We start from the raw sequence: 23793 nt of genomic DNA, 5'->3' as shown, positions 1-23793 counted from the left end.
TGCTGTAAAATTAGCCCCCTTGTGCTCTGGGAGCCAGGTTTGCTGTGTCAATTCTGAGAGGCAGGTGAAGTCAGGCCTGGGCACTGGGATTATTTACCAGTTTCCCTGGCCCCAGGGCACTACTGCACTTGTGGCTGTGATGGCCGAGTGGTTAAGGCGTTGGACTAGAAATCCAATAGGGTTTCCCTGCGCAGGTTCAAATCCTGCTCACAGCGAGGCCTGAGTTTTGGCCACACCCCTAACCTGGGCAACAAGCTGCACAACCCCTGGGCCACTCTCCCTGCCCCCAGTCAATCCCTTTCTGCGCCTTCCGAGAGAGACACGGTGCCTGGTGCCTCTTTATGGGTCCCTGAGCTCTATGGAAACGCTCAGCTCCTGCAGCCTCTGCCCCTTGCCCAGCACCCCATGGCTCAGCCCTACCCCTGGGGGCTGCCCTGCTCTAGTGTGTGATAGGAGTTGAGTGAGAGGATGGAGCATCTGGGCCTGCCCCCAAAGGTCCATCTATTAATTGCAGAAATGTTGGGGATATGATGTGGGTCACCCCTCCCCAGGCGCACAGCCTCCCCCCCCCCCCCCGTTGGGAGCAAAGGTCTAGCGAAGTATCGTGTGTGTGTGTGGGGGGGGGGTGTCTTGTTCCTTGCTCTTGCTCTGCCTCTGCCCCCAGGCCTTGGCCAAAGAATTAGTAACAGAATTATTGTCCAAGTTTATGTACAGAAAAAAAAAGCCGTTCAAGCATGTGTAGCGCCCCCTCTCCACCTGGTTACCTTCTTTTAGAGCCAATCTCCTTTCAGGTTCGGATGGATCGGTCTGGGTTCTTCTGGATCCCGCCACCCTCTCAATTTTATTCTTTCTGATTGATGTACTTGGCGGTGCCTCCACCCCCCTCACTCCTTCCTAGCAGGGTTGCCAGGGCAGCTTGGGAGGAAAATTCTAGCCCAGGATAATCCCCACGTATTCGCCAGATAGTTGGAGACTCCCAGAAAATAACACAAACACATACACTATAATAAACACAATTATATTAAACAGGAGACAATTATAACAGAACAGGGTAAAACATTATTTTTAGGGTCACCGGTGCCCTGCAACTATGAAGTTAGTGTCCCGTTGGTACGCGTACTTTGTTGGGGCCCTTGATGACTGTTGACCACACAATCCTTCTCTGCAGAGGTTTAGCAGTGGGGCTGACTAGGTCCAGTACAGCCCAAAGGACTCACAAATGGGAGAAGGCAGCAAATCCCTCCACAGTTTAATAGGCTGCAGGTAATAAAATCCCCAAACAAATTCCCTGACTTACTAACTAAAAATTGGTGCACTCACACACTCCATGAATGAGCCTCAGGTTGAGAGATGACTCAGTCTCTGCAAAGGGGCTGCTCTCTTCTCACAGGGGTCCTCTTTAAGCAGGAACCAGGCTGCTTCGGTCCCAGAATTTCCCCTCACCGTGAAGGGGTGCAGGGCTCAAGATGCAGACCACACAACTGCACCAAAATTCAAAACTATAGCCTCCCAGCCCAGCCTCCAGACCCACACAGCAGGCAGCAGCCCTGAACTTGCTGCTAGAGCCCAGCTGACCATGCAGTGACCCTCTCACCCAGGGAGCTGGAGCCAACTCCGCCTGGCTGGGGAAGCCTCCCAGCAAACTCCACAACTGGGAATCAACAGTGGAGACATAAACCCAGCTGAGGGATCCTGCCTTCAGGTCCCTAGAGGCTAGTTCTCAGGGGGAACCCTGCATGCAGGCCTGGGGCTTACTAGCTCCCACACACTCAGTCCTCCCCTTTTCCTGGCTGGCTCCAGACTCCCCTCAACAATGGTCTCTCCTTCCCCCTGGGAGGGGCATCTCACTCCCTGTGGGTTGCCGGGCAGACTCTGGCCCTGGTAGGGAGCGGGAGCCAAGGCAAACTCAGAGTGCCTAAAAGCACTAAAAGAAGGTAACCAGGTGGAGAGGGGGCGCTACACTAATATCCCATCACAGCATAACAGGAGCCAAGTGTTCTCCACTGCCTGACTCAAGGCTCTTTCTTGCCCCTAATGTGGGGTTCTGGTCTGTGGAGAGGTTTGAACTCGAACCCCACTCCCAACACACCCACTTCTTTCCCCACAAGGAACGGCCCCATTTCCATCTCTCCAGGGACAGGAGAAGGGCTCTGGCCTGTTCTCTGCAAAATGCTCAGCCTGTTTCATTTTCTGCAGGAACGAGTGGGATCCATGTGCCCTGTTCCCCAGTGAGAGATATGTGTCCTCTTCCCCCCTTTCCACAGACACAGCAGGCCAGGGGGCTATGAGCCTCCAGAGGCCCCTTCCTACTTGGCCTCCCACAAAGCCAGGGTGAAAAGCTGCTAGACTCCAGAGGTAGCAGGATTCACTCCCATCTTCTCCTGCCCGTGCCCTGGTACTGAGGGGCCTGCCCCTTTCCTGCTGCCCCAACTCTTATTCCCACAAAGCACTTTGTGCAGGGGCCCTTGGTCTTTCTGCCAAGGTGCACGGCTGGCAGCCAGGACTCAGGACACTTCCCCCAATCTCCCCTGTGACCAGCTCACACTGTCTGGTTGCTTCCAGCACCAGCTGAGCAGATGACCTGACCAACAGCTGGAAGAGCATCAGGCTCCTGATCACAACTCTCATCAGTCTGGGGACCAAGCTCCATTGGGCCTCAGACACCCAGCACAGGAGTAAAACTGCCCCTGGGGAACCTCAGGACAAGGAATGTAAAACCCACAGAGCACTAGGAGCTCACAGCAACCAGCCCAGTAGGTCCCACAGAAACTTGAACTCAGATTGCAGGATTCAAGGCCCTGAGTGCTGCCTCTTACACCATGGGACCTACATATACAGGCTTTGCTCGGGACCTGGGACATTCAGGTCTCAGGCTGGGCTCTGCTCTCCTGGCTTCCCACCAAGGCTATGTCTACATTCGCGGCTTCTTGTGCGAGTAATATGCAAATGAGGCTAAGCATGGAATCTCGCTGACCCTCATTTGCATACCTAATGAGCCACCATTTTTTTCAGAAGAGGCTTTTGTGCAAGAAGGAGTTACATCTATTACTTTTCAGGAAGAACGGCATTGCGCAAGAGCGTTTTTCTTGCGCAAGAAGGGGCAGTGTAGACGCTCTTTCTTGAGCCAGGGCCTCTTCTGAAAAAAATGGTGGCTCATTAGGTATGCCAATGAGGGTCAGCAAGATTCCATGCTTAGCCTCATTTGCATATTACTCGTGCAAGAAGCCACGAGTGTAGACATAGACCAACAGTTTCATCTCTCAGGACTCTCTGGCTACATCTCCACGGCACATTTATTTTGGAATAAGCTATTCTTGAAAAGTGATTTCAAAATAGCACGTCTACACTGCAGGGAAACTTCAGAATGAGTCCGAGTCAGGCTCCGCTAATGTAGATGAGCTATCTCGATTTAGAGCCCTGGTAGAAATAACTTAGAATGGGCCTAGGGAGGGGCCATTTTGAAATAGCAGAAGAGAAGCATCTATTCTGAAATAGATAATTGGGAATAGATGTCATTCTTTGTAGAATGAGGTTTACAGAAGTTGGAATAAGCCGTCTGTTACTTCAGATCATTTCACATTAACGGAATTGCTGCACAGACTTTGGCATTGTTATTCTAAATGGCCATTATTCCAAAATAACTTTTCTGTGTAGACAGAACCTGTGTCCTGTCCCAGCTCTGCTGCTTTCAGGACAAATTCCTCGTTAGCGTCCATCACAGTCTGGGCTCAGTGAGGGTTCATCCCACCTGAGATGTGTGTTACACAAAAGCTTCGTATTCCCTGCCCAGTGCCCAACACGGGCTACAAGTGTCTGTTTCGTGTGGGGGTGTAGCTCAGTGGCAGAGTTCTTGACTGCAGATCAAGTGGTCCTTGGTTCAAATCCAAGTGCTCCCTTAGGAAGTCTTCCTTTAATAAACATTTACCTCTCCAGATCTATTACATCCTGGATTTCTGTTGTATGTGGACTCTTTAAATGAATACAAACCGTTAATGTTTTCTCACACCAATACACATAAACCAGGCAAACCTGTTCCTCAGCTGGAACCAGCTCTAACCCGCTGTGTGTCTGGTTTGCGTTTCCAGCAATTCAACAAGGGTGTGATGTAGATGCCCATTGGCACGTCCTTGGTCTCTATGGGCTGGGCTGTGCAGAAGAAAAAGAACCACACCCAGCTGGGGAGGACGGGCTGCCGTCAACCTTCTGGAGTTCGGTTTAGTGAGTCCAACTAAGACCAGAGAGAACCTGACTAGCGACAAGAAATCTGCTCTTGCTGCCTTTGGTTTCCTGCTGCGGGGACATGGCCAAGCTCAACTGCAGGAAGCCGACTCCAGCTACATAAGAAGGGATGGTGGGAGGAGCAGACACATTGGCCAGGCACCACTGGGGGCTGCCTCCCTCACCTCCCCCGGACCTGGCAGGTGCCTGGGCCAGCTTAGCCATGGGTCCGCGCTCTGGGACAGCAAACACGGACACAAGGCAGGATTCTCTCGTTCTAGGACCATTTGCTGGTTTTTCACCTGTCACAGCTACAGACTAACAGGGCCCCACCGAAGGGAACGACTATGTGGCCCTCAGACCTTTTGTTTGCTGTTGCCCAAGCATTGCTGAGCTCACAGCTGTGATGGCTGAGTGGTTAAGGTGTTGGACTAGAAATCCAATAGGGTTTCCCTGCGCAGGTTCAAATTCTGCTCATAATGAGGCCTGTGTTTTGGCCACACCTCTAACCAAAGCAACAAACCCCTGAGACACTCTCCCCATCCCCTGTCAATCTCCTTCTACTTCTTTCAGTGCCACGTCCAGACTGAAGAGGACGCTCTTTCTACGAGGCAGAAGGGACGTGTCCAGAGAACAGGGTTTTCCAAAATGTGGTGCCATGTAGCAGCAGATGGCAGGAGCCAAAGAGGCTTGACAGCCTGTTCCATCCCAGCGCGCCGCCCTCCCAGCCTGCTGCTGCTCCAGGAGGGGGTGTCAAGCCATGTGCATCGGGGCATTGTGATGTCACGTGTGATACCAACACACAAAGCCCTGCCCCCCACCCCAGGAGCTACTGGCAGATGGGCACAGACCGTCTGTCCTCACCTTTTGCAACCAGCCATTCCCAAGGGGGTGAGTCTGGGCAGAAGGTGATTCCAGGATTCTGTTCCTGCCCTTGTGGACAGAGATACCAGGACAGAGAAGCAGCCCCAAAAGGCCCCTCCATAGCTCAGCTTATAGAGCAGAGGACTGGAGCAGCTGCCCCTAGGTGGCTGGTTTGACTCTACTTCTAAGGAGAGTTCTTTTCCCCTCCCCTGGATGAGGCAGAGCAGGCAAGGCCCTTTTAGGGGGGACAGACAGGTTCTCTACAGAGGACCCAACCAACAGCTCAGCCCCAGAAACAAAGGTCTCCTGCCAGAGCCAGGAAATGAACCAGACACCTTTAAATCTTCAGTTTAACACTGTCCCCCACCAAGCTAGTTCAGCAGCTGTCAGGGAAGCTTTTCCCCACAGCAGCACACAAGAGAGCAGCTGTTGTCAGTGGCCCTGTAGGGCAAGATGAGCTTGATCAAGCCTCAGACCAGCTGGACTAGCCAGCCCACATCACAGTGAGTCACTAGTGACCCCATCAGAGAAAAGCCCTTGGCAGCTGCAGAGACATCCCTGTAGCTGTCTGTAGTGTCTTTTCCAATGGATCTCTTGTGGGGAGGCTGGCTTGGGTGTTTAATGCTTGATACTAGTAATGCCAAGGTTATGGGTTCAAGCCCCATGCTGGCACCAAGGCTGTTTGGTTTGGTGCCTTGCCTTTGTGTACCTACCTGCTATGAACAAGGAAGGAGAACAAAGCCCTGAGAGGTGAAAAAAGAAGCATGGAGCAGAGTGTCAGCTCCTCTTCCTGTAGTGCTGCCCATGCAGGAGAGAGAAGGGGCAGTTTGAGTCACCCAGCTCTGCCCCATGTGAAAATGGCAACTGTTGCCTTAGCAGTGAGGGAGAGGTGGGAAGGAGCCTGAAGTAACCTCTTCGGTCACAGCTGCTGTAACATGAGACAATGAGGTGAGAAAAATGACTAGACAGTGGCCATGTGAAACATCTGGCTGGTTTCCTTGAGTTTCCCTGAGTGGGAATAAGACCAGACCAGCAAGAGTTTTGTATCCTAGCCACTAGACCACCAGAGACACCTGACACATGCCTCTTTGCTCACCTACACTAGCCTTTCACAGGATGAGGGTCCATTCTCTTTTGCCCAAAGGGGACAAGAACAGAAACCAAACAGAACATCAAAGCAGCCAGACTGGGCCATGCCAGTTGCCAACTAGCTCAGGATCCTGTCTCACAACAGCAGCCAATTTCATTGTCCCGAGGGAATCCTCAGGACAGACACTTAAGTGATCCCTCCCGTCACCCATTCCCAACTCCTGGAATACACTAACTAGGGACACCTGCCCTGTCCATCCTGGTTAAATGCCATTCATTGTGGCCACCAGGGCTTCCAAAGTTGAGTAGCTCTGCATTAAGGGTTCTTATTAATGTCAAGAACCTCAAGCACTGTAAAGCCAGAGTGTGATGGAACTGGAAAGGAAAATATTTCCACTAGAAGGAAATTTTCCAAGAGGGAACTTGGATTTGAACCAAGGACCACTAGATCTGCAGTCAAACACTCTACCACTGAGCTACACCCCCACAGAAATTGTCATCTGCAGCCAATGTTGGGAACTGGACAAGGAACAAGCGACAAGAGGCTTTTGTGTAACTCACATCCCAGGTGCCACCCTTGGGCTTGGTCTCCACACTGAGCAGGTGGGTGGCAGGGGTCTGATGCTGTCACAGCTGCAAGGCAAGTCACCCACCTGGCCCCTGAGCTCCATGTGGGCAGCAGCCAGACAGTGTGAGTGGAACAGAGACTCGTGGGGGGCAGGGATTTGTATAATTTTAGGAAGGGTTCTGAGTCCTGGCTCCCAGCCACGCACCTTGGCAGAAAGACCAGCGGCCCATGCACAAGCGCATTGTGGGAATAAGAGTTGGGGCAGCAGGAAAGGGGCCGGCCCCTCAGCACCAGCGAGCCGGTGGGAGAAGATGGGAGTGAATCCTGCTACCTCTCATGTGCAAAGGCAGCACTTTTCCAATGCAGCTAATTCTGCCCCGCTTGCAACCTACCTCCAGTGCTTCTGCCACTGTCTGTCCCACGAGGGTTGGTGTCTAGCAGCTCTCTGCCTCAGTGTGGCTGGCTTTTGGGGAGAGCAAGTAGGAAGTGGGGACCGGGGCCGGGGGGGAGAGGGGGTTCTGGAGCCACTTAGCCCCCTGGATGGCTCTGCTGGTAAAAAGAAAAATTGGAAATTTCTCCCATCATTGGAAAATGTGGGCATCGATCCCACTACCTCTCACATGCGAAGCGAGCGCTCTACCACTTGAGCTAATTCCGCTGCTTCATGTACAATGGTCTTCTTGGAAGCTCTTCCCTTCTCCACAGAGACGTCGGCCTTCTAGGTCAGTTAGTCCTGGGAAAGGAGAAGGCTCCAAAAAGGCCTCAAGGGCAGATCTCAAGGAGACTCCATGCAGCAAAGCCATGGGGGGGTCTCTGAGATGACCCCTGCCCTGTAGCCTGTCCCACCTGGCCGCTGTCATGGACTCTCTGTGAGGTCATCACCTCCCAACCTCCATTAGCCAATAAGCTGAGGGGCTGCAAAAGGCCCTTGTGATGTCACTGCCACACCCACCCCTGCCCTCCAGGGCTAATGTCCTGCCCCAGGCACCCCTTTGCCTGGCTGAGCTGCTCCCAGGGGTGAAAGTGACACATTTCTCACAGGGCCTGTTCTATTGGGCACCACCCCTTGGGCTGGGCAGGAGGGAGGGGAAGGCTCAAGGCAGGAAGTGGGGGGAGGGGTTGTGATAGGACAGTACCTGTAAGAAATTAAAATGTGGAGTGTGGGAGGCTCAAGGCAGGGATTTGGGGAGTGTGTGAGGGCTCAGGGCAGGGGTGAGGATGTGGGAGGGTAGAGAAGTCAGGGCACAGGATCTGGGAGAGGCTTGGGGCTGGGACTGTGTGTTTGTGTCGAGGGGATCCCTCTGCTCTGTGCTCCCTGAGGCCCTTTAACACACATGGACTGACCTGGGCGCAGGCCAATGAGGGGGGTTTCAGTGAAGCTACATGTAAATGGATCCCTCTAGCAATCCCTGCCAGCCACATGCACAGGGAGAGGGGACTTTAGCCAAGGAAGCAGACGCAGCCACTCTGAGGGAGGTTTAGAAGCAAAGGGGGGCTGCTGCCAGGATGGATGAGGGGATGTGGATGAGGGGATGTCACAGGGCACGAGCATGATAAGGGGAGCAGAGAGGGCCCTGCTGCACCGAGAGACATGCCAAAGCCTGGGATTGAACCAGGGACCTTTAAATGTTTCATCTAAGGCTCCGCACACTGAGCTGCCAACAAACCCGTCTGGCTCATTATTAACTGTCCAGGATGTTTGGCAGCCGTGTCACAGCCTGAGTGTTGCTCAGCACTAGTAGGAGACAGGGAGGGACAAAATGGTCCTTTCAGAACAACCCCCAGCCCTAACCCCAAGGACCAGCCCTTCCCTCCACCCTTACTGGGAATTGCCTGGATGCCAGCCCACCCCAGTGTCAGCCTAAGGATTGACTGGTCTGTAAAAGCTGCATCCTGGAAATTAGGAAGCCGCTAAAGTGACTCTGGTGGGACTTGAACCCACAGCTTTTGAATGTCTTGCTGGACTCACATTAACCACTACAGCTTAGAAGTCGAACATGCTTTCCATTGCACCCCAGAGCCTGATGGGCTGGTGAGTTGGATTTCTCCACTCTCTGCTTTGCCACTGGGAGGTCTGTCTCTTTTGGGAGAGAAGGTAAGAAGAGGGAGGGGGCCACTGAAATTAAAGGACAGAGCTGTAATTGGAGAATGTGGGCATCAATCACACCGCCTCTCGCATACTAAGCAAGCGCTCTACCACTTGAGCTAATTCCTCTGCCTGTAAAAGGCTTTGCTGCCTCACCCACCTTGTTCGAGAGCCCACAACATCCCTGCGAGTGCTACTTGTGAGACTCACACCTGTGGGTCGGCTAGCTCGGAGGTTTAGGACATGGTGCTCATATCACACTGACGCGTCTTAAGAGCAAGCCCCTTATTTCAAGCTATAACAGGCTCGCTATTCCGACGTCCCTGCATGTGGATTTATTTCGAAGTGCTGTGTAGCCAGCCCCAAATTACAAAATAAGCTATTTCAAAATACAGGCAGTCCCCGAGTTACGCGGATCCGACTTATGTCGGATCCGCAGTTACGAACGGGGCCCTTCCTCTCCCTGGTCTCCAGCAGACCAGGGAAAGGAAGCAAAGCGGCGGAACACGCGGCCAGCTGACAGCCCAGACGCGTCTGGGCTGTCAGCTTGCCGCGTGCTCCACTCTGCTCCCCCTCCCCCTGGTCTGCAGACCAGGGGGAGGGGGAACAGAGCAGAGCAGAGCAAAGCCACGGAGCACGCGGCCAGCTGACAGCCCAGATGCGTCTGGGCTGTCAGCTGGCCGCGTGTTCCGCGGCTTTGCTCTGCTCTGCTCTGCTCTGCTCCCCCTCCCCCCAGTCTGCAGACCAGGGGGACGGGGAGCAGAGCAGAGCAAAGCCGCGGAGCACGCGGCCAGCTGACAGCCCAGATGCGTCTGGGCTGTCAGCTGGCCGCGTGTTCTGCCACTTTGCTCTGCTCTGCTCCCCCTCCCCCTGGTCTGCAGACCAGGGGGACAGGGAGCAGAGCAGAGCAAAGCCGCGGAGCCCGAGGGCAGCAGGATAGCCACGGCGCATCTGGGCTGTCCCGCTGCCCCCGTGCTCCGCGGCTTTGCTCCGGACGCCTGTGGTACAGCAGCTGGGGTGCTGCCGGTTGGTCCCGTAGCGCCGCTCTGGGCGCCACTGGACCAACCCAGCAGCACCCCAGCTGCTCTGCCCCAGGTGTCCCCAAGTCAGCAGCTGCTGAAAATGACCAGTGGCTGACTACAGGAAGCCCCTGCCCCGGGATTCCTGCAATCAGCCGCTGATCAGTTTCAGCAGCAGCTGACTTGGGGATGCCTGGGGTTCTTAAGTTGAATCTGTATGTAAGTCAGAACTGGCGTCCAGATTCAGCCACTGTTGAAACTGATCAGTTTCAGCAGCAGCTGAATCTGGACGCCAGTTCCGACTTACATACAGATTCAACTTAAGAACAAACCTACAGTCCCTATCTTGTACGTAACCCGGGGACTGCCTGTAGCACATTGATTATTTTGAACTATGGGATGCACCCCTAGTGAGTTAGAGCTGAACTCTGCCCCCAGCTCCCTGCACCACCCACCCACTTACCTACTGACTACCTCGCTGCCATGGGGCTGTTTGCACTGGCCTCTTCTCTCTGTAGCCAGGCTTCAGCCAGGACTGAGACTCAGGCAGGAGAATGTGACCCGGCTCCGTGCACCTGGGCCCTGCATTTCTCATCCCTTCAGAGACACTTGCCAGTGGAGGAATAAATCACAGTCACGTGAGTGTAGATTATGAAACTTTGTAGCTGTTGTTGCCTTGGAAACTCCCCACAGACCTTCCCCTGGGGTCCCGGGCAGCCGCTCACACTGCACAGCTCACTTCGAGGTGAGGGTGCTGTGTAGACGTGCCCGTCCTGTTGAGGGCCAGCCTGCTGAGGGGAGGCTCTGGCCACTTCATTTCCTCGTGTCTCTCAGGCTGTGTTTACACTGCAGGGCTACGTCTACACTGCAGGCTTTTTGTGCAAGAGCAACTGCTCTTGTGTAAAATCTTGCAGAGCGTCTACACTGAAGGCACATTTTTGCGCAAGTAAATTTATAGTGCAGCATCAGACAACAGGGCTTCTTGCACAGAAGTTATTGCTCTCCCCACGAGTAATAAGCCCTCTTGTGCAAGAACTCGTCCACAAGGAGGCAGTGTGGACGGGCAACAGGGGTTTCTTGCTCAAGAAAGCCGTATATCTAAAATGCCCGTCAGAGCTTTCCTGCGCAGGAAAGCGTCCACACTGCCATGGCTGCTTTTACAGAAAAGCACTTCTCTTGTGCAACAGCACATGGCAGTGTGGACACACTGTTGGGCAAGACCTTTTGCACAAAACAGGGTAGATGTAGCCAGGGGTGTTTGGGTTTGTTACCAGCACTGAGCTTTGTACAACAGCCCAGGGAACATTGTGAAAAGCCAAAACCTTCCCGCCCTGGGTGTCCTTGGCCAGTCAGCAAGTGGCAGAAAGGTTCCCTGAAGTGCTGACTTCAGGTGATTTGAAGCAAATTGTAACAGCTCAGATGAGGTGGCCGAGTGGTTAAGGCGATGGACTGCTAATCCATTGTGCTCTGCATGCATGGGTTCAAATCCCATCCTCATCAGGTGTTCGCAGCCTGTCCTCTTGCCTCTCTCAGAGGTTCAGTGCCAGCCTCTCCTGCAACCCTGCCTGCCCCACAGGGGAAATCTCCACAGAGACACTCCCAGCTCAGACCCTCAATCCCTTCTGCCCTCAAGGGGAAACCTCACAAAGGAGATTCCAGGCAGCCAGGCCATGGGGGGGTCTCTGAGATGTCCCACCTGGCTGTTGCCATGGTCCCTCTATGAGGTCACTGCCTCCCAGCCAATGAGCTGAGGTTCTGCAAAAGTTTCTTGTGATGTCACTGCTGCCTGGCAGGCTCATGTCCTGCCCCTGGCCAGCCCCTTGGCATGTGTGAGCTGCTCCCCCTCTGCCCCTGTCACTCAGGGCTGGTTCTGGGGCTCACGCAGGGAACATCAGAGGCTGCTCAGGGGGCCACATTGCTAGGCCAGGGGCCCTCCTGTGGGGCTGTGAGTGTTGCCGTCCCTGCTGTACAGACACGGCCATAGAGCCTCAGGAGGCTGCAGCGGTGGGAGACACTTCCCTGGTTTCGGGAGGGAGACGAGATGTCAAGTCCCATGACTTGGAGCCAGCTACAGATACCCATGGAAAGCTGATTTTCAGAGGGGTGTGATCAGCCCTTCCTGTGTATCTGGCTTCTTCAAAGGGGCTTAATCAGGAGCTAAAGTTGAAGAAGGGACAGTTAGAAGGTGAATTTCTGTCTCTGGCACTGTCCCACCTGACAAAGAATTTACATTCCTCTGCTTTCTGAGACAGTTGGCAAGGATGCTCCACAGTGGCTGTCTCTCTCTCTCCCTCTCTGCAGAAGCTGTTCAGACCCCTCACTAGCCAATGCTGGTGTCAGGTGCAGCTCTGAGTGCTAAAACCCCAGGTGTACAAAGTCAGAATGAAGGGGATGCATTTTGCTCTAGAAGTGACAGCCGGAGGGAGGTGGCTGCAGCAGAGCAGGGTCTTTCTGGAGACAAAGAGGAGCCTGAGGATGAGAAGGCCCATGAGAGGCAGAGACTCCAGAGTGGGGGGGGCTAGTTATTTGGTCTGGCAAACTGGCATGGCCCAGTCTGGCTGCTTTGATGTTCTATTTGGCTGTTCTTGTCCCCTCTGGGCAAGGGAGAATGGACCCTCCCCGCATCCTGAAGTGGACATTAAATGGCCTGTGAAAGGCTAGTGTAGGTGAGCAAGGAGAGAGGCTTTATGTGTCCCTGATCGTCTAGTGGTTAGGATCCAGCACTTTCACTGCTGTGGCCTGGGTTCAATTCCCACTCAGGGAAGCCCCTGGCAACTTTTACCAAACAACTCCATAGTCAACTTTCATGGCCTTAGTTAACTTTCTTGCCACATGTTACAGCAGCTGTGACCCAAGAGGTTAACTCAGGCCCCTTTCCCACCTCTCCCTCACTGCTAAAAAAAGGGTCTAATGGTGCCAGCAGCCTTTCAGAACATCCCCCAGCCCTTCCCTCCCCCTTGGCTGGGCACTGTCTGGACTCAGGCCTCCCCAGTGCCAGCCTAAGGGCTCTGGAGAGGACAGGGCAGCTCCAGGGGCAGAGTCCTTTTTTCTGCAGTAGTTTAAACCCAGCCCCTTGGTTCCAAATAACTTTACTCCTCATTTTTTGCCCTCTGTGTCTCCCCCTCCCGCTGGTAACACAATCAGGACTTTTCCCTGTTGAAAGAACAAACTCTCTGGTTTTTATGTGGGGAATGTAGAACCAGGGAGGGGCTAAGGAAAGACCCTGGGAGGGGGGTGGAGGCTGGGAGGAAGGGCTAAGGCTGGCACCTTCCTCTGATGGTCCCACTGCCTCATGTCAGGGGCCTCAGCAGCGCTGGGGGGTGGCTCCAGGGGGAGAAGCTGGTTCAGGGGAACATGAGCTGCTGGGCCACTGAAGCAGGCCCCCAGCAGCAGCCTCTGTGCAGGGCTCACACACTCCAGGCCTCCCGGTCACATTGAGTCTCCCCGTGTGGCTTGGGCTCCAGAGCCTGCCCCCCACCTGGTGCCTTGAGGTAGCCACTGCAGCAGCAGGAATTTGGGCATCAGGTCCCCTGCTTTTGGGGACAGGAAGCCAGGCCAAGGCCCTTTTAGCCACTAGGGCTGTGCAGGCTGGAGCCTCCCCCTACCAGATCTCTGCCCTGCTTCCTGCAAAGCTCTCAGCCTTTTGCTTCGTTTTGCTTTCCTGTCCATAGCAGGCAGCTAAAGGAACGGAAGTCACCAAACCAAACACCACTCTGGCCAGCATGGGGCTTGAACCCATCACCTTGGCGTTATTAGCACCACGCTCTAACCAACTGAGCTAGCCGGCCTACGAAAGTGCAGTTCCACAGTTCACCAGTGGCCCTTTCAAGAAAGGCGCCTCAGGCAGCTGCAGAGACATCTCTGCAGCTGCCAATGGCTCTTCTCTGACAGGGCCACTAGCGACTCGCTGTGACGTGTGCTGGCTAGTGCAGCTGGTTTGAGGGTTGGTCGAGGTGGCTGGCGGCCGGCAGACCCAGGGCAAAGAGGCAGCCGGAATCTCTTGCTGCCAGCACCTTGCCTCCCAGCTTCTTCCCTGCCAGCAGCAGCCGCAGCCCCTTTCGGCCACTGGGTCAGCCTGGAAAGGGAGGCAGGAAAGAGGCCTCATTTTGCAGGTTTCTGAGTCCTGAGCACTGCCCATGAAACCAACCACCCCTCAATCAACTGGGCCAAACTGGTGCCCAGTTCATGCCCACTAGGACCTGCTTTACTTGGTTTCTTTCCACCCAGAGCCCCCTTCTTCTCCTGGGCTGTGAGGAACATCCCTGGGATACTCTCATATCCCTGCACAGGGCCATCTCTCCAGTGACAGGAGACGGGGCTGGGCTTCTGACCTGCTCCACTGACACCTCCCGTCCTCCCGTCAGTCAGCTCCATCACTCAGGGCATGCCAGGGAACTGAGTGATTGTGCCCTTGAGTGGCATTCTCAGCCAGCCAATCGGCTTTGTGAGGAGTTCATTTAGATGGGGCAATGAGCTCTCTCGTTAGGCCAGCAAGGAATCAGCCAAGGCCCCAGCCCCAGGGAGCCGGCTGGAGACCATGTGGAGGGAGCCGCTGCCTCTCCCCCTGTGTAGCCGGCACTTTCCCAGGGGGGCAACTCTGCTCCCTGGGACCCATCTCCATCGCTTCTGTCACCGCCAGGCAATGGGAGAGCGAGTGGACTCCCCACGGGGCGCACGGTGAGAGACAGGGGGCTGGCAGCTCAGGGAGGGGCGGTCCCAGGAGGCAGAGGGCACCTGTGACTCTCGGCTGGCAGCTGACACTCTGCTCCTTGCTTCACTCCCGCTGCTTCACCTCCCAGGGCTTCTTTCTCCTTCCCTGTCCATAGCAGGCAGCTACACAAAGGCAGGTCACCAAACCAGACACCCCTGTGGCCAGCATGGGGCTTGCACCCACGACCTGGGCGTTATCAGCATCAAGCTCTAACCAGCTGAGCCAGCAGCCCACGAGGGGCCCTTTGGGAAAGACCCCACAGGCAGCTGCAGGGACGTCTCTGCCGCTGCCACGAGCTCGTCTCTGATGGGGCGACGGGCGACTCACTGAGATGTGGGCTGGCTAGTGCAGAGTCAGAGGAGCAGGAGCCTGGGTGGGTTCAGGGGGGCCTTGAGCAGGAGCAGGTTTGGGGGAGGGGCTGCTGGGCCACTGAAGCAGGTGACCAGGTGGTTGGCAGCAGCGCTGTGGGCTGGGCACATGGTCCCAGTTTCCTGGACATACAGAGCCTCGGAGCAGTCACTGCAGCAGCAGGAATTTGGGCATCAGGTCACCCCACTGGGGACAATGGAGGGAAGAGAAGAGTTTTGCCTACTCTTGGAGAAAGCAGGCCAGGCCAAGGCCCTTTTAGCCACTGGGGCTGTGCAGGCTGGAGCCTCCTACTACCAGTTCTCTGGCCTGAGTCCTGCAAAGCTCTCAGCCTTTTGCCTGTTTCTGCTTCTCTGTCCATAGCTGGCAGCTAAAGTGTGTGGTTGGCAGGGACAGAAGTAGTCACCACAGCAAACAACTGTGTGGCCAGCATGGGGCTTGAACCCATGACCTTGGTGTTATTAGCACCATGCTCTAACCAACTGAGCTAGCTGGCCTTCAGGAGCTGAGTTTACAAATGGCCCTTTCAGAAAGGCACCTCCGGCAGCTGCAGGGATGTCTCTGAAGCTTCCAATGGCTCTTCTCTGAAAGGGTCACTAGCGACTCACTGTGACGTGGGCTCACTAGTCCAGCTGGTTTGAGGTTTGGTCAAGGTGGCTGGTGGCCGGCAGACCCAGGGCAAAGAGGCAGCCAGAATCTCTTGCTGCCAGCACCTTGCCTCCCAGCTTCTTCCCTGTCAGCAGCAGCCGCAGCCCCTTTTGGCCACTGGGAAGAGAAGCAGGAATGGGACCAAGTAACAAGTCAGGCTGAGGGGGGCAGGCAAAGCTCATCTTGTCTTGCAGGGCCACTGGCAACAGCTTCTCTCTTGTGCGCTGCTGCTGAGGAGAAAAACACCCTGAGAGGGACCAGAAAGACCCATTTAAAAGATTGTTTAGAGGGGGGCACCTGTTAGCACCAGGGGGGCAAGAGTCAGAGCCTGGCAGCTCCTGGGGAGCACACAAGAGACCACAAGGGTAAGCAGCAAGCTCCAGGCAGGTTAAGTTTTAGGGCCCAGCCCATCTCAGCCAGGCAGACCATAGCATCAGACTGAGCTCCAGGGGGCATCGGACACAATACTCTCTCTCTGGGGAGCCTGTAGATAAGGAGCCCAAAACTCATAAAGTTGGAAGGTTTTGCAGCAACCAACCCAGCCCCAGCAAGTCTCACTGAGATTTGAACTCAGCTCACAGGATTCGGAGTCTGAGTGCTGCCCCTTACACCATGGGACCCACATGAGCCTGCAGTGACTCAATTAGGCTGAACTGGAGCCTCAGCTCATGCCCACTGGGACCAGCTTTGCTTGTTTTCCTTCCACCCAGAGCCCCCTTCTTCTCCTGGGCAGCAAGGAGCCTCCCTGAGATGCCCTGAGACAGGCACAGGACTCTGCCTCCCCACAGCCAGCCCCACCCCACCCCACCCAACCGGCTTTGGAAGAACAAAGCGGGGGGGGGGGGGGACTAGCTAGACTGCTCCCTTCTTACACACTTCAAAATGTCCATCCCTAAATAGGCCAAGGCTGTGTGGCCTAAAAGATAAGAGCCCCCAAATTCCCCCTGTGCTCGGGGAGCCAGGTTTGCTGTGTGAATTCTGTGGGGCAGGTGACATCAGGCCTGGGCACTGGGATTATTTACCACTTCCCCTGGCCTTAGGAATGCTGCATTTTTTTACAGCTGTGATGGCTGAGTGGTTAAGGTGTTATACTACAAATGCCATAGGGTTTTCTGCTGCAGGTTCAAATCCTGCTGACAGTAAGGACTGTGTTTTGATTACTCCCCTGGCTAGTGTAACCCTTCTGCCAGGTAGTGCAGGCAGTAGCCAGGGTTGGGTTCAATATCCAGGGGTTCCTTTTTGTCCATCTCACACAAAACTGGCTTGAGCTCCCACTGAGTAGCCAGGGAAATCCACACACCCTCCCAGGCACCTCAGGGAGTTGATGCTTCCCCACTTGCCATCACAGAGTCTGAATGTAGAAAAGAAACTTTTAATGAAAGAGAGCGAGAAATAACGTGGCATTAGCCTGGGAAAATACCACAAGCAGGGTTCAGAACCAACCCCCAAGTAAGTCCCTGCTCAAGTGGATTGAGCAATGTCCTTTGCCAGCAATGTAAGTCCAGCAATGTATGTGTCCCACTCACATGCCCAAACTTTCGCCATGCCCCACTCACAGTTGCTGCCCTTGCTCAGGGCAGATAAAAGCTTAGAAGTGATTTTCAGAGCTCACCTCCCACTCTTGGTGGGGGGCGGGACATAGGATGCCTCTCACTCACTCTACTGGCCACTCACCGCTGCTCCTACTGGCCACTTGCTGGCCACTCCCACTAACCACCCTGCTGGCCACCTGCCACTGTTCCTATAGGCCATCCACCAGCTATCTGCTGTTACCCCTACTGGCCGCCCTGTTGGCTGCTTGCTCCTGCCAGCTGCTGCTTCTATGATGGGGATAGGTCTGGCTCTGCCCCAAACCCAGTGATTTCAGTTCTTTGTCAGTTTCCTTGGTGATTTCAGCTCTTGGCCCCCCACCTAGGCTGCGCGAAAGATTCCAGCCCCCACTGGAATAATATTTCGAAATAACAAAGAGATTCCTTAAGGAGTCTGTTCTAGGTCTATCCTTAGAATGGGCAGTGGGGGAGGGAGAGACAAGATGAACCAGTCTCATAGCTCATGGTTGGAGGACATGTGGCCTGATGGTTCACGCTCCTTCCCCCCACACCCAGAGTCCACTCCACTTGAGTCTGGAAGGGGAAGGCTCGTCCATCCCAGACTTTTTTCAATGACAGTGTCTCTCCTGCAAGCACTGGTGTCATATTTTACAATTCCTACAGTTAGAGATAAAATGGTTTGTGACCCCACCACAGCCAAATTAGTTACAATACTCCAAATTCCATTCTCACAACCGATCCTCCATCAGGCCTATAGCACTGGCTGAACTGGATTTACATAGCCACAGCCCGGATTCATTTCCCAGCCCAGCATGAGCTGTATTTCCATATCAACAGCTGATTATCTTGCAGGGCTACACAACTGAAGGAGTGTGCCCACACCTAGGACTGCTCTCCCCTTTCAGCTGGCTGTATTGGAAACAGTGGTTGAGACCCTGTTTACTTTTGTAGTGCAGACATACCCTGAGTGAGGCGGTGATACAGGAGGAGCAGCTCAAACAGGCCAAAGGGTTGGCCAGGGGCAGGACATGAGCCCTGCAAGGCAGCAGTGACATCACAAGGGCCTTGTGCAGCACCTCAGCTCATTGGTTGAGAGGCAGTGACCTCATAGATGGTCCATGACAACAGCCCGGTGGGACAGGGGCAATCTGAGACTACACACTACAGGGTGTTTGAGCTGCTCCCCACAAAAAGCGGTGAGAGGGAGCCCTTGGCTGTGGGACCCCCTTGTTCCTGTTGTTCAGGGCTAAATAAGATCTCCCCCAGAAGGCTGCCTGTTCCCTTCCCACCTTGCATTGGCTGGGAATCAAATCAAGCAAGGGGCAGCAAACGCCAGGCACTGTCATTGTCTGGGCCACAGATAAAGACCCTCTTGAAGCTGTGGTCGGAGGAGGAGTCCCTGCAGTCCATGCGGAGGAATGCAGACATTTATGGCCGAATGGCCAATGGTCTTGCAAAGAAAGGCCACCTCCTTCCTTTCCTAGACTGCATCCTAGACCAAGTCAGAACCAAGGTCAAGGAATTGCCGCAGGGGTATGTCAGGGAAGCACCCTTTACTGTGCATACTCTCAGGATGAAAAGTGGTGAGTGGCAGCCTATAGATGCAGGACCCATTTGTACCTGTTTTTTCAGGGTTAAAGTAAGAGGTCAGTAAGGAACTTGGATGCTCCCTCTCCAGCATGCATTGGCTGGGAATTGAACCCAGGTCAACTGCTTGGAAAGCAGCTATGCTCACCACTATGCCACCAATTCCATGGCTACTGTTCAGTGGCAAAATTAGTGAGGGAAATCCATATCTTCCATGATGCGAGCTGGAGACCAGAGGGTGCCTGTTGGTTTGGGTAAAGCATAACGTCTTGACCAATTGGCTAAAATCAGGAGTGGTGATGCTGGGGTAGTGGCTGCCCTGCACTCTCCGTGGTGTGAGGAGCCGGGCGGGAGAGGAGTCCCAGAGGTTGTTGGGTGGGAGAGTAGAGTTTCTCGGCCTTTGGGCTAAGCTCTAGAGCAGCAAAGGGAGAGGTGGGGAAGTGGCTTCTGGATACTCTGTGTGGCTCGGGGATCCGGACCAAGAGCTGTTATCGTGCTTGTTGCTGTAAATGTTGTTTCTTGGTCGTTGGGCTAAGATCGAGCACTTCTGCTCAAGGTCAACGAATTGTGGCAGAGGTATGTGAGGGTCTGTGAGGGCAGCTCCCGTGCTGGGTAAGCACCGCAGCACTGTGCTTACTATGAGGAATTGGACCGAATCCTGGGGTGTGAGGAGCCCCTGTCTTCAGGGATAGTTGTGGAGTCTGGGATGGAGACACCTGGGCAGCAGCAGCTGCAGCTCCAGTATGATAACGCTGATGACCTGCAGCTCCAGGATGAGAAGGAAGATTCCAGAAGCTTTGTGACCTTCACCCTGGAGCCGGTCCCCAGATGCAGGGGGACTCCCAAACGTCTTCAGGCAGCGAGGAGGGAACATTAGGTGAGTGCCGGGAGGTTGCAATACCCCAAAATATGTCTACACTTGCACCCTCTTTCAGGAGAGGGATGCAAATGGAGACATTCGAAATTGTAAATGAAACCGGGATTTAAATATCCCATGCTACATTTGCATAATCGCATCCGGGCGCTATTTCGAAATACTTTCTTTTGAAATAAAAAACACCGTTTAGATGCAGTTATTTGGGGAGAAAACCCTTCTTCCGAAATAACCCTTCAACACTCCCCTCTGGTCTGGACCTAACAGCAGTGTCAGCGTTTGCTAGTCGGGGCTCTGGACAGTGGGTGGGGCAGGGAGCTGGGGGCAGAGCTGGGCAACCTTGGCCCATTCAGAGAACCTCTCCCTGTCTCCATGGCCTAGTTTGATGCTTCACCCCATGACTCAGGAAGGAGCCCCCAAGCTCCCACTGTGCTCTGGGAGCCAGGTTTGCTCTTATTCATCCATGTGTATGACCCATACTGCCTGAGCAGGAAAGGGGCTGCCTGGGAATTGTTGCTTGGCTGCTGGGAGTGTCTCTCAGTCAGAGCCTCCCTCTGGCACCCCAGCCCCTCCCTTCCCTCCACCCACTGGCCCTCCCCATGATGGAGAAGGGCAGAGACCAGGCAGATTTCATGAATACGGAGAAGGCTGGTTTCCCTGACTGGAAACAGAACCCAAACCACAGCAACGAGAGAGCTGAATTCTAGCCACTAGACCACCAAGGACACATGAAATGTATCTCTTTGCTCACCCACACTAGCCTTTCACAGGCAATTTTCTGTCCACTTCAGGATGAGGGGGAGGGTCCATTCTCCCTTGCCCAGAGGGGACAAGAACAGCCAAACAGAAAATCAAAGCAGCCAGACTGGGCCATGCCAGTTGTCCAACTAGCCCAGGATCCTGTCTCACGACAGCAGCCAATTTCATTCTCCCAAGGGAATCCTCAGCACAGACAATTATTAAGTGATCCCTCCCATCACCCATTCCCAGCTTCTGGTATACACAATCTAGGGACACCTGCCCTGTCCATCCTCGTTAAATGCCATTCATTGTGGCCCCGGGGCTTCCAAAGTTGAGTAGCTCTGCATTAAGGGTTCTTATTAATGTCAAGAACCTCAAGCAATGTAAAGCCAGAGTGTGATGGAACGGGAAACGAAAATATTCCCATTAGAAGGAATTTTTTCCAAGGGGGAATTTGGAGTTGAACCACAGACCACTTGATCAGGAGAGGCTTTGACTGGCCCTAACAAGGAATTTGCTCTGAAAGCAGCAGAGCTGGGACAGGACAGAGAGTCCTGGGAGATGAAGCAGCTGGAGGGAGCCAGGAGAGCAGAGGCCAGACTGAGAGCTGAGAGTCAGAGGTGCCCACTGCACTTTCACACCACAGGTCCTATGGTGTAAGGGGCAGCACTCAGGACTCTGAATCCTGCAATTTGAGTTCAAATCTCAGTGGGACCTGCTGGGGCACAGCTGGTTGTTGCAAGGTTCAGGTGCTTCAGCTTCCATGCACTAAGGTTCAACAAAGAGAGTTTTGTTCCTCTTGCTGGGTGTCTGAGGCCACTGGAGCTCCATCTCCAGACTGAGCAGGCGGGAGGGAGGGGTCTGATGCCATCACAGCTGCAGGGAAGGTCACCCACCTGGCCCCTGAGCTCAGCCCATGTGTGCAGCAGCCAGACAGTGTGAGTGGAACGGAGAGGCGGCATTCATATACTTTGGGAAGGGTCCTGAGTCCTGGCTCCCAGCCACGCACCTTGGCAGAAAGACCAATGGCCCCTGCACAAAGCGCATTGTGGGAATAAGAGTTGGGGCAGCAGGAAAGAGGCCGGCCCCCCAGTACCAGAAAGTCAGTGGAAGAAGATGGGAGTGAATCCTCCTACCTCTCACTTGCAAAGGCAGCACTTTTCCAGTGGAGCTAATTCTGCCCCACCTGCAACCTGCCTCCAGTGCTCCTGCCACTGATTGGCCCATGAGGGTTGGTGTCCAGCAGCTTTCTGCCCCGGCATGGCTGGATTTCGGGGAGAGCAAGTAGGAAGTGGAGGGGGGCTACTGGAGGCACTTAGCCCCCTCCCTGGCTGGCTTTTCCAGTAGAAAGAAAATTGGGGCTTGCCTCCAGCACTGGAGAAGATGGGCATTGATCCCACTGCCTCTCACATGCAAAGTGAGCACTGTACCACTTGAGCTAATTCCCCTGCTGTGTTATAGCTGTCCTTATTGGTGTCTCTTCCCTTCTCCACAGGGACGTCTGTCTTCTAGGTCAGTTAGTCGTGGGAAAGGAGAAGGCTCCAAAAAGGCCTCAAAGGCAACTCTCAAGAAGGAGACTCCCTGCAGCAAAGCCATGGGGCGGGGGGGGGGGGGGGGGGGGGGGCTCTGAGATGGCCCCTGCCCTGCAGCCTGTCCCACCTGGCCATTGTCATGGACTCTCTGTGAGGTCATCACCTCCCAACCTCCTTTAGCCAATAAGCTGAGAGGCTGCAAAAGCCCCTTGTGATGTCACTGCCACACCCACCCCTGCCCTCCAGGGCTAATGTCCTGCCCCAGGCAGCCCCTTTGCCTGGCTGAGCTGCTCCCAGGGGTGAAAGTGACACATTTCTTAAAGGGACTGTTCTATTGGGCACCACCCCTTGGGTAGGGGGAGGCTCAAAGCAGGAAGTAGGGGAGTGTGTGAGAGTGGTGCGGGGCTCAGGGGAGAGGTGAGGATGTGGAAGGAGAGAGAAGTCAGGGCACAGGATTAGGGATGTGGGAGAGGCTTGGGGCTGGGACTGTGTGTGTGTGTTGACAGGATCCCTCTGCTCTGGGCTCCCTGGGGCCCTTTAACACACAAGGGCTTTCTCTGCAGTGCGCTGGGGAGAGAAACCGCTGAGCCAGTGACACGGACTGATCTGGGTGCAGGCCAATGAGGGGGGTTTCAGTGAAGCTGCCTGTGAATGGATCCATCTAGCGACCCCTGCCAGCCACACGCACAGGGGGAGGGGACTTTAGCCAAGGAAGCAGCAACTCTGAGGGAGAGTTGGAAGCGAAGGGGGTTAATCAGATGGACGGGAGTTTCCAGTGCTGGGCTGTGGCGAAGATGGATGAGGGGATGTCACAGGGCACTAGCATGGCTGGGGAGCAGAGGGCCCTGCTGCACCGAGAGACATGCTAAAGCCTGGGGTTGAGCCAGGGACCTTTAAATGTTTCATCTAAGGCTCCCCATGCTGAGCGACTAACAAACCATCTGGGATGTCTGGCAGCCGTGTCACAAACATGATGCTGTCGTGCCCGGCCCAGGAAGGCGAGACTGGTGTTTCCTGCCCCCTGCAGTTTGACTTGCTCCTTCCCCCCATTCCTGCCTTAGCTCCCGGGCTGACCTGGCAGCTGAAGTGGTCGGGTGGCCAGATTTGCACATTGCAGCCTGGGCAGGGAGTCGGAGCTTCCTGCAGGGCTGCCCAGATGGGAGAGGCTGTTTGAGTCACCCAGCTCTGCCTCTTCTGAAGGGCTTGTGAAAATGGCAGGTGCTGTCTTGGCAGTGAGGGAGAGGTAGGAAAGGGGCCCTGAGTGAACCTCTTGGGTCACAGCTGCTGTCACAATGAGGTAAGATGAATGAGTAGGCAGTTATCCTGTGAAAACCAAGGCTGGTTTCCCTGACTGGGAATTGAACCCAGGCCTCAGCAGTGAAAGTGCTGAATCCTAGCCACTAGACCATCAGGGACACACAAGCTTGTTTTTTTCCTTACCTACACTAGCCTTTCACAGACCACTTTCTGTCCCCTTCAGGACATGGGTCCATTTTCCATTGCCCAGATGGGGCAAGAACAGAAACCAAACATAACATCAGAACAGCCAGACAGGGCCATGCCAGTTGTCCAATTAGCCCAGGATCCTGTCTCACGACAGCAGCCAATTTCATTGTCCAGTGGGAATCCTCAGGACAGACAATTGTCAAGTGATCCCTCCCGTCACCCATTCCCAGCTTCTAGAATACATCAGCTAGGGACACCTGCCCTGTCCATCCTGGCTAAATGCCATTGATTGACCTTTCCTACATTAAATTATCCAGTTCTGTTTTGGACCTTCTTGTAGATTTCACCTTCACAACATCCTCTGGCAAGGAGTTCCACTGGGTGCAAAAATGGTTCCTTTGGGTTTATTTTTAATTTGGCTGCTTACCAGTTTCATTCTGTCATCTGGGATCTTGTGTTGGAGAAAAAAAAATTCTTATTGCTTTCTCCACCCC

The 23793-nt window shown here is 54.4% G+C and overlaps 9 non-coding genes across 9 annotated transcripts; 4 read left to right on the top strand and 5 right to left on the bottom strand.

Annotated features, from left to right (window-relative positions):
* Positions 1–133: 133 nt before the first annotated feature.
* TRNAS-AGA (transfer RNA serine (anticodon AGA)) lies at positions 134–215 on the top strand. The gene has a single exon. It is a non-coding gene; the product is annotated as a tRNA-Ser (tRNA).
* Positions 216–3824: 3609 nt separating this feature from the next.
* Positions 3825–3896, top strand: TRNAC-GCA (transfer RNA cysteine (anticodon GCA)). The gene has a single exon. It is a non-coding gene; the product is annotated as a tRNA-Cys (tRNA).
* Positions 3897–6585: 2689 nt separating this feature from the next.
* On the bottom strand, positions 6586–6657 carry TRNAC-GCA (transfer RNA cysteine (anticodon GCA)). The gene has a single exon. It is a non-coding gene; the product is annotated as a tRNA-Cys (tRNA).
* A 4605-nt stretch (positions 6658–11262) lies between these two features.
* On the top strand, positions 11263–11344 carry TRNAS-GCU (transfer RNA serine (anticodon GCU)). Its single transcript has one exon. It is a non-coding gene; the product is annotated as a tRNA-Ser (tRNA).
* A 1192-nt stretch (positions 11345–12536) lies between these two features.
* TRNAE-UUC (transfer RNA glutamic acid (anticodon UUC)) lies at positions 12537–12608 on the top strand. Its single transcript has one exon. It is a non-coding gene; the product is annotated as a tRNA-Glu (tRNA).
* A 950-nt stretch (positions 12609–13558) lies between these two features.
* On the bottom strand, positions 13559–13632 carry TRNAI-AAU (transfer RNA isoleucine (anticodon AAU)). Its single transcript has one exon. It is a non-coding gene; the product is annotated as a tRNA-Ile (tRNA).
* Positions 13633–15344: 1712 nt separating this feature from the next.
* On the bottom strand, positions 15345–15418 carry TRNAI-AAU (transfer RNA isoleucine (anticodon AAU)). Its single transcript has one exon. It is a non-coding gene; the product is annotated as a tRNA-Ile (tRNA).
* A 3381-nt stretch (positions 15419–18799) lies between these two features.
* Positions 18800–18871, bottom strand: TRNAG-UCC (transfer RNA glycine (anticodon UCC)). The gene has a single exon. It is a non-coding gene; the product is annotated as a tRNA-Gly (tRNA).
* A 4325-nt stretch (positions 18872–23196) lies between these two features.
* On the bottom strand, positions 23197–23268 carry TRNAE-UUC (transfer RNA glutamic acid (anticodon UUC)). Its single transcript has one exon. It is a non-coding gene; the product is annotated as a tRNA-Glu (tRNA).
* Between the last annotated feature and the right edge of the window lie 525 nt (positions 23269–23793).

This window comes from Pelodiscus sinensis, chromosome 19 (assembly GCF_052426305.1).
Source record: "Pelodiscus sinensis isolate ZL-2025 chromosome 19, ASM5242630v1, whole genome shotgun sequence".
NCBI lineage: Eukaryota > Metazoa > Chordata > Testudines > Trionychidae > Pelodiscus > Pelodiscus sinensis.
This window is presented reverse-complemented; position numbering and strand designations above follow the sequence as displayed.